Source organism: Colobus angolensis, unplaced genomic scaffold (assembly GCF_000951035.1).
Source record: "Colobus angolensis palliatus isolate OR3802 unplaced genomic scaffold, Cang.pa_1.0 Scaffold16, whole genome shotgun sequence".
Taxonomy (NCBI): domain Eukaryota; kingdom Metazoa; phylum Chordata; class Mammalia; order Primates; family Cercopithecidae; genus Colobus; species Colobus angolensis.
The window spans coordinates 20,788,622-20,804,199 of record NW_012114710.1 but is presented as its reverse complement, the minus strand read 5'-3'; positions in this window follow the sequence as shown (position 1 = coordinate 20,804,199).

The window sequence follows — 15,578 nt, the reverse complement described above, 5'->3', positions numbered from 1 at the left end:
TTGTTAATTTTATTTTCTCCTACCGCTGAAATTTCTTCACCTAGTGGTACACATGGCTCTCTGGACTTATACTCCTATCATTTCATCAGAAGGGAAAGGACATTTGACTTTCATTTCTAGCCTGAAAAATCAAGGGAAGAAACTCAAATTTAGCCAGCTGGAATCACTTATTTATCTCTTGATCGATTAGGAAAGCAGGGTCTATTGTCAGAATCATAGTGGTTTGCTGGATCAAGACGATATCCACAGCACTAGTTCTCAAACTTCTTGTGCCATAGGCTCTTTTGGCAGTCTGGAGGAAATTGAAAAACCCAATCTAAGAATAATGCATTTAAACTCCTAAAATACAACATATAGGATTGCAAAGAAAAACTATGATATTTAATACAGCTATCAAAATACGTTAAAAACAAGTTATAATGCAATCATATACATGCTTTATTACTGATACACTAAGTGATAAGATATGGAAACAAACCTAATCACTACCTCGTGTAATTTTCAGGTAGTTATTACCATAAGCATTTACCACATATATAAGGTTATATAAAAGTATCTGTGATTTATTTTGGTAACATCACAGATACTGTTAATATTATTGTGATTTGTTTCTTGCTTAAAATTTTGAATAAAATTATACAGTTTAGTTTGAAGCCAGTAAAGATAATGTTACAATTTTTCCCACCCAAGTCCTTGGTCCCTCTGAATTCTGCTCATAGATCACTGCAGAGTCCATGGACTGCAGGTTAGAAGCTACTGAACTAGAGAGTCGATGAGGTAAGAGATTGAAGAAACCCTAAGAAAAGATGGATTTCAGGAGCTACTGGATCCAGCTGCCCATCTTCACCTTGATAATTTTATTCCAAGGCCAAAACGAGAATTTTTCTTTTAAATGATTGTGATGTAGGCCTTTCCTGACCTAGCTATTCCCATTACGTCTCATCTGAAGAGATGATTTGATTTGTCACTTTGCTCAGAAAAGGTTGTTTCTCAGACCTACACCTTGGTTTGAGTTTGAGTCCTAAATGAGTAGCAAAGTTCATATTTAGCACTAAGCCTTGAATAGTAGAGCTTAAAGTATCAAGAATAGCAGTTCAGCTCTGGTGGGAGCGGAGGTGTTCTACTTTCAATGGGTGACAAGGAGAAGGGCAGTACAGGCCGTAGATACATGGACACTAACCCTTTGAGGTTATAGTCTAGAACTGGATAGACTCTGCAAGAGCTAATGATAACAGAGTCAGAAATCTCTACTTCAAAAACGTAATTTTTTTAAAAAAATTCTTATTTCTCTCTTTTTCTTTCATAATATTTTTAAATTATTTCAAGACTTTAAACTTCTTTGGCTGTGCCAAAAAGGAAAAAAACAAATAGTCTATGGTTGGGATAGAATTTTTGAAAAACAATGAGGAATGCACCCCTGGGAAATGGCATTGATAGCCAGAGCAATTTATTTGATGTGAATGGTTGAGGAAATAGATTTAGGATCCTTAATCAGCTACTCCTTGCTTCTTAGTAATGTCTTGGAGCTTCTGAGTGGATTTTAATGAGAAAGCATTTCACAAAGCATTAGCCAGATTATTGTGAACTCAGGTGAGGGCAGAACCAAAATATCAAATCCAACAAAAACTGAGTAACTACTATGAGTCAGGCATTATGGAATGCATTTTACAGATACTTCTTCTCAAAATGTGTGAAATAGCTGCCATTATTTTCATTTTACAAGTGAGAGAACTGAACTCAGAGAAGGTGAGTAATTTATTGAAGATCACACAGCTGGTAAACAGCAGAATACGTATGCGATGCCAGGATGCCTGACTACAAATCTAGTACTTCTCTTTGCTATCATAGCTCCCTGCCAAAGAAACACACTTGCTCTCCCAGTTATTTCTTGTACCCATTATCTAGCTTCCCTGGCCTCTGGGCAATTTGCCAATAGAAAAAAAAAAAAAGAGAATAGTTAATGTGAAAAATCTGGAAATGGACCTTATGTGACCTTAAGGCAGATTTCCTTACCCTGGCATTTGCAAAGAAGAGAGTCAAAATGATTCCAAAAAAAAGAACAAAAGCTTAGAAGTTTTATATGTCCTTACTTGAGCTGTATTCATATTTTTAAAGTGATGATCCTAATTATTAGATTATAATGAGATCAGAAAAGAATTATCTAGAATATCTCTAATGTCACACTGAGAATCATAATAGAAAGCATATGTAAAAGTATCAATTTTCACAAAACAAATATTTGTCGATGGGGAGTGAGAGGGGAGAAGAATTGAAGCTTTGTATTTGTCGAGCATCAGACTGATAGAACTGTTATGCAGAAATGAACATAAAGATATATCATGATTAGTTATGACATATTGACACCACTCTCAAATTAATCCAGACATTTAGACCTTCAAAGCAGGTCACTATTTTTTGGACTATGGCAGCAATTAATCAATCAATCTTATCACAGAGTGATTGATTAGCACATTTTGAAGAATGTATAGCAAATGTCTATGCTAATCAAGGGAAATAAAAGTATTCATAGATCTCCTTTTAATTTGAATGTTCTCCAATTATAAACAAATTCTCCCTACCTCCAGCCATATCTAAGTGCATTTAATATTCTATGGATAGAAAAATGTGTGAGACTGACAAAATATCCATAGTCTGTAACCTTCATTGGAAAAGGGTTTGATTACAGTAAAATTACACAAAAATGTGTCATTAAAAGACATTGGACAGACATAAAATCTAACCTTTTGAGCTGAAGAATACTTAATATTCTCTTCATGATCACACAAGGGGAAATTCTTTGCTATGGAATAGCTATTTTCCTGTTAAGCAGGCTATTTCATCAATGATTTATTTCTGAGATGTAATAGGTCGTTTAAAATGGTGGTTTAAAAGTTGGGCCTTTTGTTTAATTTTCTCACAGGCGGTTGGTAATTATCATGGTCCTGCAGTTTCTCTGGAATGCCGTGGAGGGTCAAATGCCAATGGAACCCTGCTTTATAGGGTAATTAAGACAGTCGACATGGTTATTAAATACATCATGCTAAACTAAACTGGAATGCTGTGAAATAAAATCCAAAATCATAAATAAAACTTGGGTATTCCAGCAAAGGGGTATGTGTGAAAAGGAGGAGCTTTATGCTCTCAGAATTGCAATAAATAGCTCTTGCCCACTCAGACTTACTAAAATCAGGCTACTGAAAGTCTCTGGATTAGCCTTTCAGAGAATGAAACTGAAATAAATACAGTATATTCACCACATATACGTGAAATTCAAATTCCTGCTATTTTATGTTATGTAAAATAATATTATAAGATGTTTTGGTCAATCATTTGTATTCTTTATTGCAAAGATCAAATGCTGAAAATATATATAAAGTTATCCAATGTAAGTTTGCTATGACTAGCAAATGAATATTAGATAATCTTTTTTAAACACTATCAAAAATGTCTCCCTTTGCAAGGCCTTTCCAATGACTGCTCATCGCTGTGTATTCAAGATGCCTTTCAGAATTCATCTGTAACCAGCATAAGACTACAATATAATGACTACTTTAAAGAAACCCGTAACAGGGTATGTGAAGGCCTGTTGATGTTGATAATTCTAAGCAGTGGTGATGGGTAAATATTGTCATCACAATATAAGCCTTCCAAATATGTATCTGTCTTGTGGTCATAAGCTTTCAAACTCAAGAGCTGAAGGCTTCAGTAATTTAATTTCTTTCCAGAAAATGTGATGAGTATACAAAAATGCTGGCAAAAGGGCTGGACAAAATGAGAGCAGAATAAAATACAATCTTTCCAACCTATTATATGCTGCCTACAAGAGATTTTAAATTATTCTTCCCTTGTGTATTGCCTGAAAGTTTTTACTATATGAATGTTTACAGGCAAATTCATTGGTTTACTAGGCAAAGGAAAAGAACTAGTCTTAAATAGGGGAAATAAATATTTCCAATTCTAGCTGTAAAACTAGAAGCCAAAATGTATAGTTGACAGGCAGGGAGCCAGCTGACTTAAGATCACCAGCCTTTCCTTAAAATCAGTCTCCGTATTTCCACATGGAACACATTTTAAGTTAACAATGTGTAGTTTGGCAAAGGAATTGTTTTTCTTTGGCATGAAACGGTTGTCTCGTTTTTTAAAAATGTATATTCTGCCTGTTTCTATATACAATGTGTGTCGACATTCTTTTGAACTTTAAAAACTGTTGCTATATCAGGAAATTTGTAGATAATTACTTTTTACAATTTTTGTCTAAATAGAAAAATGCATTTTTAACATATTCATATCCTTGTGCTTATGCCTGATATCATTCTGAATATTGATTAAATATACCTTGAAATGCATATTGAATTGAGACTTAACTATATCACATACTCTGGGGAAAGCAGGCCTCTCAGAGAAGTCATTTAAAATTTCTTTGATGAGTATTTTTATAGGGTTTATTGACAATGTACAATCTGAAAACGAATGCAGCCATTCCCTTCTCTCAGTCAGAGTCTTAAAATTGAGTCATTCTATCCACAATATATTTATAGCACTGAAAACAGTAGAGTGGAATGCTACCCATTCAAACATTTGCAGTCTATTTCGCTATTTCTGGCTGCTATCACAGAAAACTCAGAAAAGCAGAAATGCAAATCTTCAGACATTGGTTCCACGTGAAATGGGACAGACTGCTGCACCAGCTACTGTTGTGAGACCAGATAGGGCCACTGCTGCCTACACATAAAGAAGGCCATTAAGGAGAAGTTGTTTATTTCTGCTTCTGCAGAAATCATAAACACCAACCCGGAGCCTGACAGCCCAAGCTGTGCTGCAGTAAATTCTAGTACTTTGTTGGCCATTCTAAGCTGCCCAGTAAAAGTTACTGTAGCTAAATCCCATATACATTTCATGAAATAATCCTTCTCAGAAGATGGTATCATATTCATGCACAGCAGGGTGTGCAAATGTCTATAAATCACATGTAGAATCTGAAATATCTATTTTAAAAAAATCTGTGCAAATCTAACCATGACCCTTTGCCAGACAATAGGCCTTCATATGCTTTGCAGCTTAGCAGACACCCAGGAATTTTGTTTGGAAGTGATAGCTACTGTCTATGTAATATTTAGGACCTATTTATGAAGCATCTGGCAGAAAATAAAAGGGTTTTCTCCACTAACATATGCTAAAGAAGGATGTGGTCATGTGCCGACTCCTCCTCTTCTGATTTTTTGCAAATAGCACAACATAAGAGATGGTTGTTTCTGGCTGCCCTGCTGCCTGTCATGGCTGTCAGGCGAAATCCCATGAATTATTGCTCTTCCAGATGTAAGAGATTTTCAGGCTGCCTTAAACTGCCTGTGGTTTGTGGTACTGGAGAGGAGAGAAACGAGATTAAACTTCATCTCATCAGTGCAATCTGAAAAGATCACACGGAGGACTAATAATCAGGGCTTTTTCATTCCAGAGCCAGACTTGAGAGCTGTGTGTTTTTGTTTCAAGGTGATGTCACATTAAGCTTGTTGGAAGACAGTGATTAAGGTCAAACAATATTTGAGGAAGATCAAAATTAAAAAAAAAAAAAAGAAAAGTGTTCAACCCTCTTCTGATGCTTCCTTACTGCATTTGCTTAAAGGGGAAGGACTGATCGTTTTCACTGATGGCAGAGAATGGGAAGTGGATGTACTCCTGCAATTCAAAGTTGTCAGCATTTCTTAATACAAGGTTAATGTGAGAAAAATTAGAAATGTTCCCATAAAATTATAGCTTTACTGTTCATTGTAATTTAGAGGATGCATTCATCACCATAAAAAAAATCAAGTGTCACTTTTTGTTATCTCTAAAGGTCAGTTTTGAAGTCTTGATTTTGTGTGTGTGTGATTCTATGAACATGTTATATAGAGTCTGAAAATATTCATTTAAAAAAATCAGCAGTTGGTAGTAATGCTTTATGATATTTTGAGTTTTTAAAAGACAATTTGGTTCAGTTTTCCCTTCAAAATAATATACTCCTATAACCTCTTATAAGTGGTAAATATCCGCAGATTCAGTAACCCCAGTTACCAACATTTAACTAAAGGTTTTCATAACTGTTTCCAGAATGACTCAGAAAATAAATCACACCCTCTCCCATTATGTACAGTTTGAGCCCTCAGGGAGAAAACTTATAACTCATTACATTTTGATTCCCTTTGATCAAATACCATATACAGCACCTGGATATTATAATTTTAAATAATAGTTGTGACATAAACTAGGATAATGCTTAAAAACCTAAGAATCTTAATATGGTTACTATTAGTTCTTATCATTTATGGCATGGAGAAATGGTGAGTGGTTTTGTGGCATTTGCTAGAGTTCCATTAGCAGAATATTAATTATAGATCAAGAAAACATGTTTTTCAAGAAACACCTGGAAATAATCGACAAATATATATGTCTTAGATCAGAACATAATTGCCTCAATTCAACCTGTATAACTTTTTTCTTTTTTTTTTTTTTTTTCTTTTTTTAAAGATGTAGCCTGTTTAAGTAATGGGGTAGGCTACCAGATGTGAAACCTCCCAGGCCAGCTTTTCTTTCCATTTCAGCATAGGCACCTCACATAGATTCTCTAATGTGAGGGATCCCAGTGAAACAGTGATGAAAACCACAGGTACAAGTGGCTTACATGAAAGCATTTATTGCTTTTCATGCATTGCATTAGAGTATAGGGGAAAAAAAAGTCCTTCATTGAAAATGCATTAATTATTTGACACTGGTTTGCCTCAAAGTCATTTTTACTACGGGATGCGAGTGAAAGATCACAGCTGAAAAAAAGATCATCATACTTGAGGTAGGCTCACAGAATCTTTTCTTGTGTTCTGTGTGAAGTTGTCTTGAACTGAAACCTATGCTCCTTAAGGATTAAGGGATTGAAAAGCAAAGACTGAGGCTGCTGTAATTTAAACCCAGAGATTCCCTAGCACAAAGGTGCAAAATGGACTAAGCCAATCTGACTCTTTCCTTGTTCAGTAGAGAAATAATTTTCCTTTAGAAAGTTTTATACAATTAACATTCCAAAGGTGTTATCATCTTTAAAGCAAGTGGTCTTCTCTTGGCTTTAACATGCATTGAGTGCTCACAGACACTTAATAAGTGGACATGGTTTTAAATTACAATTTGTGAATCTCTAAACAATTCTCTATGTAAGAGAAATATAAGGCCATTTTAAAGTAAAATGCATAATGATCTTCAATGACTTGCATTTTCTTTGTTAAATTGGCAGTTTATTTTATTAAATATTTCCCTGGAGTTTGAGTTGTATATTTGCTTTGTTTTTAGTAAAACACTTATTTCCAACTCAATGAAATTTAGAAGTGTTAATTTTCCTTCAAGTAATGAAAATCATCTCTGAGCAAGGGAAAGCCCCTAGTTGCAGTCATCTATTTTATTACATGTGATTTAATTCCAAATGAAAGCTCGAAGAGATCTTTATTCAGTCTCTGGGTCAATCTTTCATTCAAGTTAGTTTTCAAGCACCTACTTCTTGTCATTCAGTTAGGCACTTCACATTCAAGGGTGCAAATATAGACATAGCTTTGCCTTCATGTCTAGTGAGAGACATATGCATTAAATTAATAATTAAGTAAATAGCTATGCAAACTACAATTAGCCGGCTGTAAAGGGGACGCATAGAGAAGGGTCATGAAAATAAGAAATTCACATAAATGTGAATTTTGCCAACATTTGTGTTTGTATAGCGCTGACATAAGGATGCTATGATTTATTCTAAGTAAAATAATTGAAAATTTCATATCTGTAGTTTCCAAAAAGAAATAAAAAATCTACCTATAAACTAGATGGGAATGATAAGATTGCAAATGATAGGTTTCAGGAATAATAAAATTTGTATTTATTGAGTTCAGAATTCTAAGTTTCATATTTAGTTTACCATATTTTTTTTTTTTTTTTTTGACGGAGTCTTGCTCTGTTGCCCAGGCTGAAGTGCAGTGGCGAGATCTTGGCTCACTGCAAGCTCCGCCTCCCGGGTTCACGCCATTCTCCTGCCTCAGCCTCCCCAGTAGCTGGGACTACAGGTGCCTGCCACCACGTCTGGCTAATTTTTTGTATTTTTAGTAGAGACAGGGTTTCACTGTGGTCTCGATCTCCTGACCTTGTGATCCGCCCGCCTCGGCCTCCCAAAGTGCTGGGATTACAGGCGTGAAGTAGGAAAAATAATCAGTATAAGAAGACAATATATATATATATATATATATACACACACATATACATATATATATGTATAAACCATGTCTAAATGATCTTTAATAATTACATCTGATATCCCTTTGAAAAGCCATATAGTGAAAATGGATCATCTTAAAATATAAAAGCAAAAATCTTTAGTCACAAAACTTGGAATTTAGCTGTTGATTTTTTCTCACATCAGTGTTCTACTCTAATCCTTCTCAGATTTTAGCTTATATTTCTAATTTAATCTTTAGAGTGTAGCATCACTTTTTCACTTCCAATTTGGTAATGATTTGGATATTTCATGCCTTGAAATATCAGGCTTTTATCTTCCGTGTTTAACTTTTTTCTTCAGGGTGTTATTCCTAATTACTCAATATTTTGCAGTTCATATTTTGTTTTTTTATTGAAGTATGACTGAGTAATCATTTGGCTAATGTGATCAATTTGGCCAAACCCAATAATGTAAAGTATTCAGATCATCTATGTACATAGATCAAGCTAGTCTTGTTTTCTTTTCTTTGAAACTACTCAACACATTCCTCTCAAGTATTGTCAAGTTCCCAGCCCCTCTGAGCCACTTTTGCCTCTGCTATTGAATTTTAATTTTTCACCTTTATTGAGTTCACTTTCATTCAACTTTCAAATCTAATTACTCACCACATAAAAATGTTCAAGTATTCTTCCTCTAATGTCCAGTGGACTTAATGATTTTCAGATTTACAGAGTGCATATTACATTTCGTTTTTCAAATATGAATGGGTGGATGACTACATAAAAAAAGTTATAATAAGGTAGAATTTAGGGAGCACTGTTTGGTTCAGAGATTACTTTTCCTGGTTAAAAACAGCAACAACAACAACAAGAAAAAAAACAATAAAGGATTGTATAATTGTATGAATAAAAGACTGAGGCCAGACCTGCCAGTAATGCTTAGTTGGGTTGGAAGATAGTGGAGAGTACCACTTTATCATACCATTTTTCTGTATTTGGTATGAGACTTACAAAATACAGAAGAATGCAAAGAAGTAAATGAAAGTAACTTGTAATCCAACCAAAGAGATTAAATCAGTGTTTTTCATCACTATATCCTTTAGTGTCATGTGGTATATCTACAGGGGAAAAAAAAAAGTTTCTTTTTCTTCCATTAATTTTAAAATAAATTAATGTATAAATGCATATTACTAAGTTCTTAGTAATATGTAAATTGAAGTTGCAATTTAACTCATTTCAATTCAATTCAATAATAGCCATTGTCTTCTCTCTGAGGGAGAAAAATAGAGACCCTCAATCACCATCGCTCTCCATGAAAGTGAGGGCTCGTCTCAAGTTAAACCTGATACTTTTCACTGCTGACATTTTAAATCATTGGAATATATCTATAAGACTGATTCAACCTCTCCCCCTCCATTACATTTACATAACTGAAATATTTGATGGATTTTTTTTTTCAGCTTACAATGGCCTTCCTTGATACACATTAACACTGAATGCAATCATTACTTATTAATTCATCATAAAGTAGGTAGTAAGCATCCACTGCGAATTGTTGGGTTGTATATTTGAAAATCAAAGATATAAGAAACAGCAATTATGCCCACTAGAAGCTTACATATTCTTTTTATTAATTGCAATGTTTATTTGAAATGAAAATCCGTTATTTTATTATTTTATTTCATTTCATTTCTTTATTTGTTTATTTACTTATTTATTTTGAGACACAGTCTCGCTCTGTTGTCCAGGCTGGAGTGCAGTGCCACCATCTTGGCTCACTGCAACCTCTGCCTCCCAGGCTCAAGGGATTCTCCTGCCTCAGCCTCCCTAGTAGCTGAGATTACAGGTACATACCACCACGCCCACCTAATTTTTTGTATTTTTGGTAGAAACGGGGTTTCACTGTGTTAGCCCGGCTGGTCTCGATCTCCTGATCTCCTGATCTGCCCACCTCGGCCTCCCAAAGTGCTGGAATTACAGGCATGACCCACCGCGCAGGGCCAAAAATCTGTTTATTTAAGGTTATATAAGTAAAATTTAAATAAGAAAATGAAAAGTTTTATACAACTTCATATTACATACTCAAAATAAAATGCAAGGATTTGTGTATTATTTAATATTTTAGAAAATCTGGTCCATATTTTCCTGTGAAAATTAAATTAGCTGTAACAGCTTCAAACTGCATTGTATGCTATTACTTCTATACATAATTGCTACTATCTACTACATTTAAGCTATCCTTTTTCTGTCAAGTAATAGAATAAAGTTATTTTATAAATCTAATTTGAAAATATACCAAATAAAAACCAAAAAGTCAAAAGTATGAATCACGAAAAGTATCACAGTATCTCAAATTTGCATATGATTATGTGAAGTGCGGGAGGTTTTCATACTTTCTGTCCATAGACATAACTTTGGGCAACACTGCCCATTTATAACCTTAAAATCCTGTCTCGAAGGTTCAGACGCCCTCTCCAGGAGCCGAAGTAATTCCATTTGTATACTCCATGTGCCTCTTGAGGCCAGACCTGCCAGTAATGCTTAATTGGGTTGGAAGATAGTGGAGGTACCAGTTTATCATAGAGGCAACTGACACAAAACTTTTTCATTTATCTGAGGTTGGACTGTGTCTGGGTTCAGAGATGAAAGGTCAGTTTTTTATCCACTAAGTCCCCTAGACATTCCAAAATCCTTAGTACATTACAAATTTGAACAGTTTAAGCTCTCTTAAATAAAGAATCTCTTCTCTGGGTAAAGTATCCAGTGTATATAGATATAGTGGAGAAGAAGCATGTGAAAGGTCATAGCCATGACCTTTTAACATCAATAGTTTTATTTATAGCCAGACGCTTAGTCTATAGAGCTTAATATGAAAGCAAGAAGAAAGACAAAGGTATCTCGTTAGCTTTATAATAGCTATCCAGTTACATAAAAATTGTCTTTTTATCTTGAGTGGAGAATAAAAGTTATAAATAATTAAATTGACAGCTATTTTAAAGTAAAGAACAACGTTTCTCAATCATTTTTAATTGAACACATTCCATTTCTCTCTGGATATGGCCTAAAATAATCTACCAGATTTTATAGGAATACATTTATTTCTTCATATGTGATTTATTTTTAAAAGACAAAATAATAGTATGTTATTTTTATTACTACCTGCCTCTTTGTCACCTATTTGGTATCTTTCTGTATTTCAAATGACATGTGAAAGAGTTGTATCTTATAGCATTCAAATTCTGTTGCATAGATTTTTAGTAGTTTAGGAAATTTAGCAAATATACATGCATACGCATTTGTTTACTATTCTCAGAATACTTCTCAAGCAGTTTAAAGACAATGCCCAAAGTATATTGAGAAAAGCTCAAGTAGGTTAGAAAGACCACGTGTGTTAGCAAAATATGAAGCAAGGCTGGAGAACAGGCCATGAAGAGTTTCTTGTGGAAAGTGCAAGAGGATGACTCAATCTGAAAACAAAGGGAGCCTGGGAAGGGTTTTATGAAGAAGAGCGACCAAATCTTAGTTCCCAACTCTATTCTGAGGGTAAAACTGGAAGTTACTTAGAACCACTTTCTCTTTGCAACTCCCCAGGTTGGAAGAGCCTAACAAATTGCATTCTCTCAAGAGGCTAACTTGCCTCTCTGAGACCCCGCAGCTGAGAGGCGGCCTTTCACTAAGACATTTCACTGGTATGATACCGTTTGTCAGTTTCTTACAACCCCTTAGTTTAATTCATGCTAATGTTATAATGGAAACTAACAGGTATCATTTGCTTTTTAATGGGAACTCTTAGAGACAATGTCTTCACCTAGAAAAAAAAAACAGACTAAATTGACCAGAATTTCAGCTACTGAATCTATGCATATAATGGTCAAGGAGGCCTTTCCACACTTCATTTTAAGCTGTATATAATACTTGGGATTTTTGTCTCATAATTCTGTTTTCACAAAAACCTTCCTGGTGTGATACAGAAACCACTCTGTGAATCATGGTCAGAACTTTAGAGATGAAAACTCTTGGGCTATTTTTGTCAATATTGGGCTGTATTTTGTCTCTTTGAGCTCGCATTTTCTAGTTGAAAGCTTATCTGCTTAATCACATCAAGGTAAAAAAAATAAAAAAAACTTCAGTAAACAGTGTTGAGTACATATTAAAAGTAATGACAAAAACCACAGTTATTTTTGCACCAACCTAACAATAGTAGGTAAAAACCCAAAATATTAAAATTTATAAGATTTTAATACATAGGTAGAAGTCCAGGTTCAGGAGCTAGGAAGACCTGGTTTGAATCCATATTCAAAAAGCTAGTTGATTTGACCAGTAGCTGAACATCCCGAAGCCTCATTCTCTTAACATGAGGATACAATGTGATGGGAGGTGTAATAATTGTGAGCCTCTAATGGGTTCGTTTATGTAAATTACAAAGCTGCTTTAGAGCAAGCATTCACTTAACCTGAATTATTGTTAATATCATTGAATTTAATATTATTTGTACAGCAAAAAAAATTAAAAATCAAGGTTATTGACACTTTTAGGTAATTAAATGCTGCAAAATGTACAGCCAACTAATCCCTTTTTTGTATTCATTTTATATATCTAATAATTATCAGTAAATTATCAGATTGAGAGGAAACTCTAAAATACACATAGAATGAATAGCAACGATAAAATATTAGCAATGTAAGTCATTTCTTTCAAATGCAACCTCATTGGGTTCTCTAGAAAGTGAGTATTTTAATCTCCTTTAGGAATGAAAGGAAAAAAAAAAAAAACTTGCTAACATTCTCAACTATGTAAGATTTGTGCCAAATTATTCAGAGAATCACTCTGGGTGTCCTGACACCATTAGATGTGTTGCAGTCATAAAGCCTCCTCTTTCTACCCCATCAAAGGAGCTCAGAAAACCAGCTCTAGAGAATTGCTCTTTGCTCTTGCCCTGCTCTGAGTCATATTCAGGATGAGAACTGGTCCAGGTATACATTGTACTTCAGTGTCACCAAGACCAAAACATCTCTATCAAAAGAATTCTGGGCTCTAATTTTTCTCAGGTTTTTCTTTGTCCCCATTACTTTCCAATTTTATTAGTCAATGTGATTATTGAATATCTACTATGTTCCAAACTCTGCAATAGGCCCTCAGGCAAACATGAAAGAGTAAATCATAATTCCTGTTGTGGACAAGCTTAGAGCCTAAATAAAGGAGAAAAATGAGATAAATCAATGAATTCACTATCTTCAATGAACTGTTATCCCTTTGCATGGTAGAGAATCAGAAAAAAATTTAATGTTTAAAAATTTAGATTTTATGATTAGAAGGTGGACAGTGTTTGCTTTTAGTAATTCAAAACAAACTCAGAGAAAACATCTTGGGTGCTCCTAATGTTCTGTTTCTTAGCCTGGGTGTAGGTTTCACAATTGTATTTGGTTTGTGAAGAAACCATTGAGTTACACATTTGTGTGTACTTTTCTCATATTTATTATACTTTGATTACAAATTTTAAAAGTATAGATTTGTTTATCCTTTGCAAAGAATAGGCACAAGTTTTCCTTAGTCTCAACAAATACTTTAAAAATTGAGTTATAATTTAAGTATCTAAAAAGTAAAAAACTAAAAAGTCTTAATACTTTTTAAAAACATGAGAAGCATCATTATTTTTATAAATGAATTACAATGTTGAATTTTCCATTATGCTTCCATTTGTAATATTTTGGTCTATTAAAATTTTCTCAGACTATTCCCACATATTCAAGGGATAGTATATTCTCATGGTCATCCTAGAGAGCCTTTACCACCAGAGAAGTCAGCACACTAGTTGCTCAGAAATTTCCATTTGGTCCTATTATTTTTTGCACTGACCACCAACTTAATGATGTCTTGAGCAAGCAAGCAATTACATTCACTGTATCCTCCTGGTATTATACTGTGTTAAAATTCTTCTTTTTTTCATGAAAAAAGGGCTGCTATTTGTAGGTGTGATTTACTTTTCTTAAATCCTCAGTTTCAGATGCTGAATATAAAATGTACCCAACTCCTGGAAAAAAAAAACATAGCACCAGGCAAAGCGGACACTTAAAATTGTTTTAAATTAATTCCACAGATATTATATGTTTCCCCAATAAATATTCTACCAAACAATATAAAGGAAGTAGCTCTACATTTACTCCTTTCTGCAGCATTTACCTTGTTGGATGCATACCTCCTTGAGTTTTCTTTAGACTTCATGATGCAAGGTTCATTTCAACTCATACTCCTACTAAACCCACGTTCTTTGGCTCCTCTTTCTCTGCCATTGACAGCAAATAAGATTCAATAACATGTGCAAATTCTTGAAAGTGCTTGTTTTTTTTCTAGGATTTGACCCTAGAATGCTCTCCAGTCTGCCTCTACACATTCTCTCTCACTATAAACAGGCATGGCCTTAGTTTTAATACAATGACCCTTTGCCCTACGTTCTATATCTAAGTGACAACCAGGGACCTCCATCTGCAGGTTCCAACCACTTCAAACTCAGTATGTCCAAAACTCAACTGTATTCTCCCAAAATCCGCTTCTCCTCATCTTTACCTCACCTCACTCTGTCCCCAGCCAATACTCTCGGTTATCTTGCATTGGTTAATAATAGTCACTCTCCTGAATAATTTTCCAATACCCTCCTCACTATGCCTTTGTTGCATAATTCCCTCTCTCCTATCTCTTGCCTCATTCTTTTTTTTTTTTTTTCACAGGATCTCACTCTGTCACCCAGGCTGGATTGCAGTTGCACAATCAAGGCTCACTGCAGCCCGAAACTCCCAGGCTCAGGTGATCCTCCCACCTCAGCCTCCGAACCATAGGCACATGCCATCATACCTGGCTAATTTTCTGTATTTTTGTTGTAGATGGGGATCTCCCTATGTTGTCCAGACTTGTCTGAAACTCCTGGGCTGAAACAATCCACCCACCTTATCCTCCCAAAGTGCTGGAATGACAAGCATGAGTCGCCACACTCAGCCCTTACCTCATTCTTGACATCCTTTAACCCTGTGCCCCTACAGTCAGAGTGATCCAAAAGTATACATTATGAAGGGCTCAATACTATTCACTTATTCATTCACTCATTCCTTCCTTCATTCATTCAACAAATATTTATTTTATATGTCTAATATAAGTGACTACCTCATGTTAGGCTTTGGATATTCAGAGATGAACAGGACAGACTCTTCTCTGAAGAAACACTATCTTGAAGGGAAGGCATAAAAAATGGCTTGCTTGCTTGCTTTCTTCTTTCCTTTTTTTTTTGAGACAGGGTCTCACTCTGTCGCCCAGGCTGGAGTGCAGTGGCGTGATCTAGATTCACTGCAACCTCTGCCTCCTGGGTTCAAACG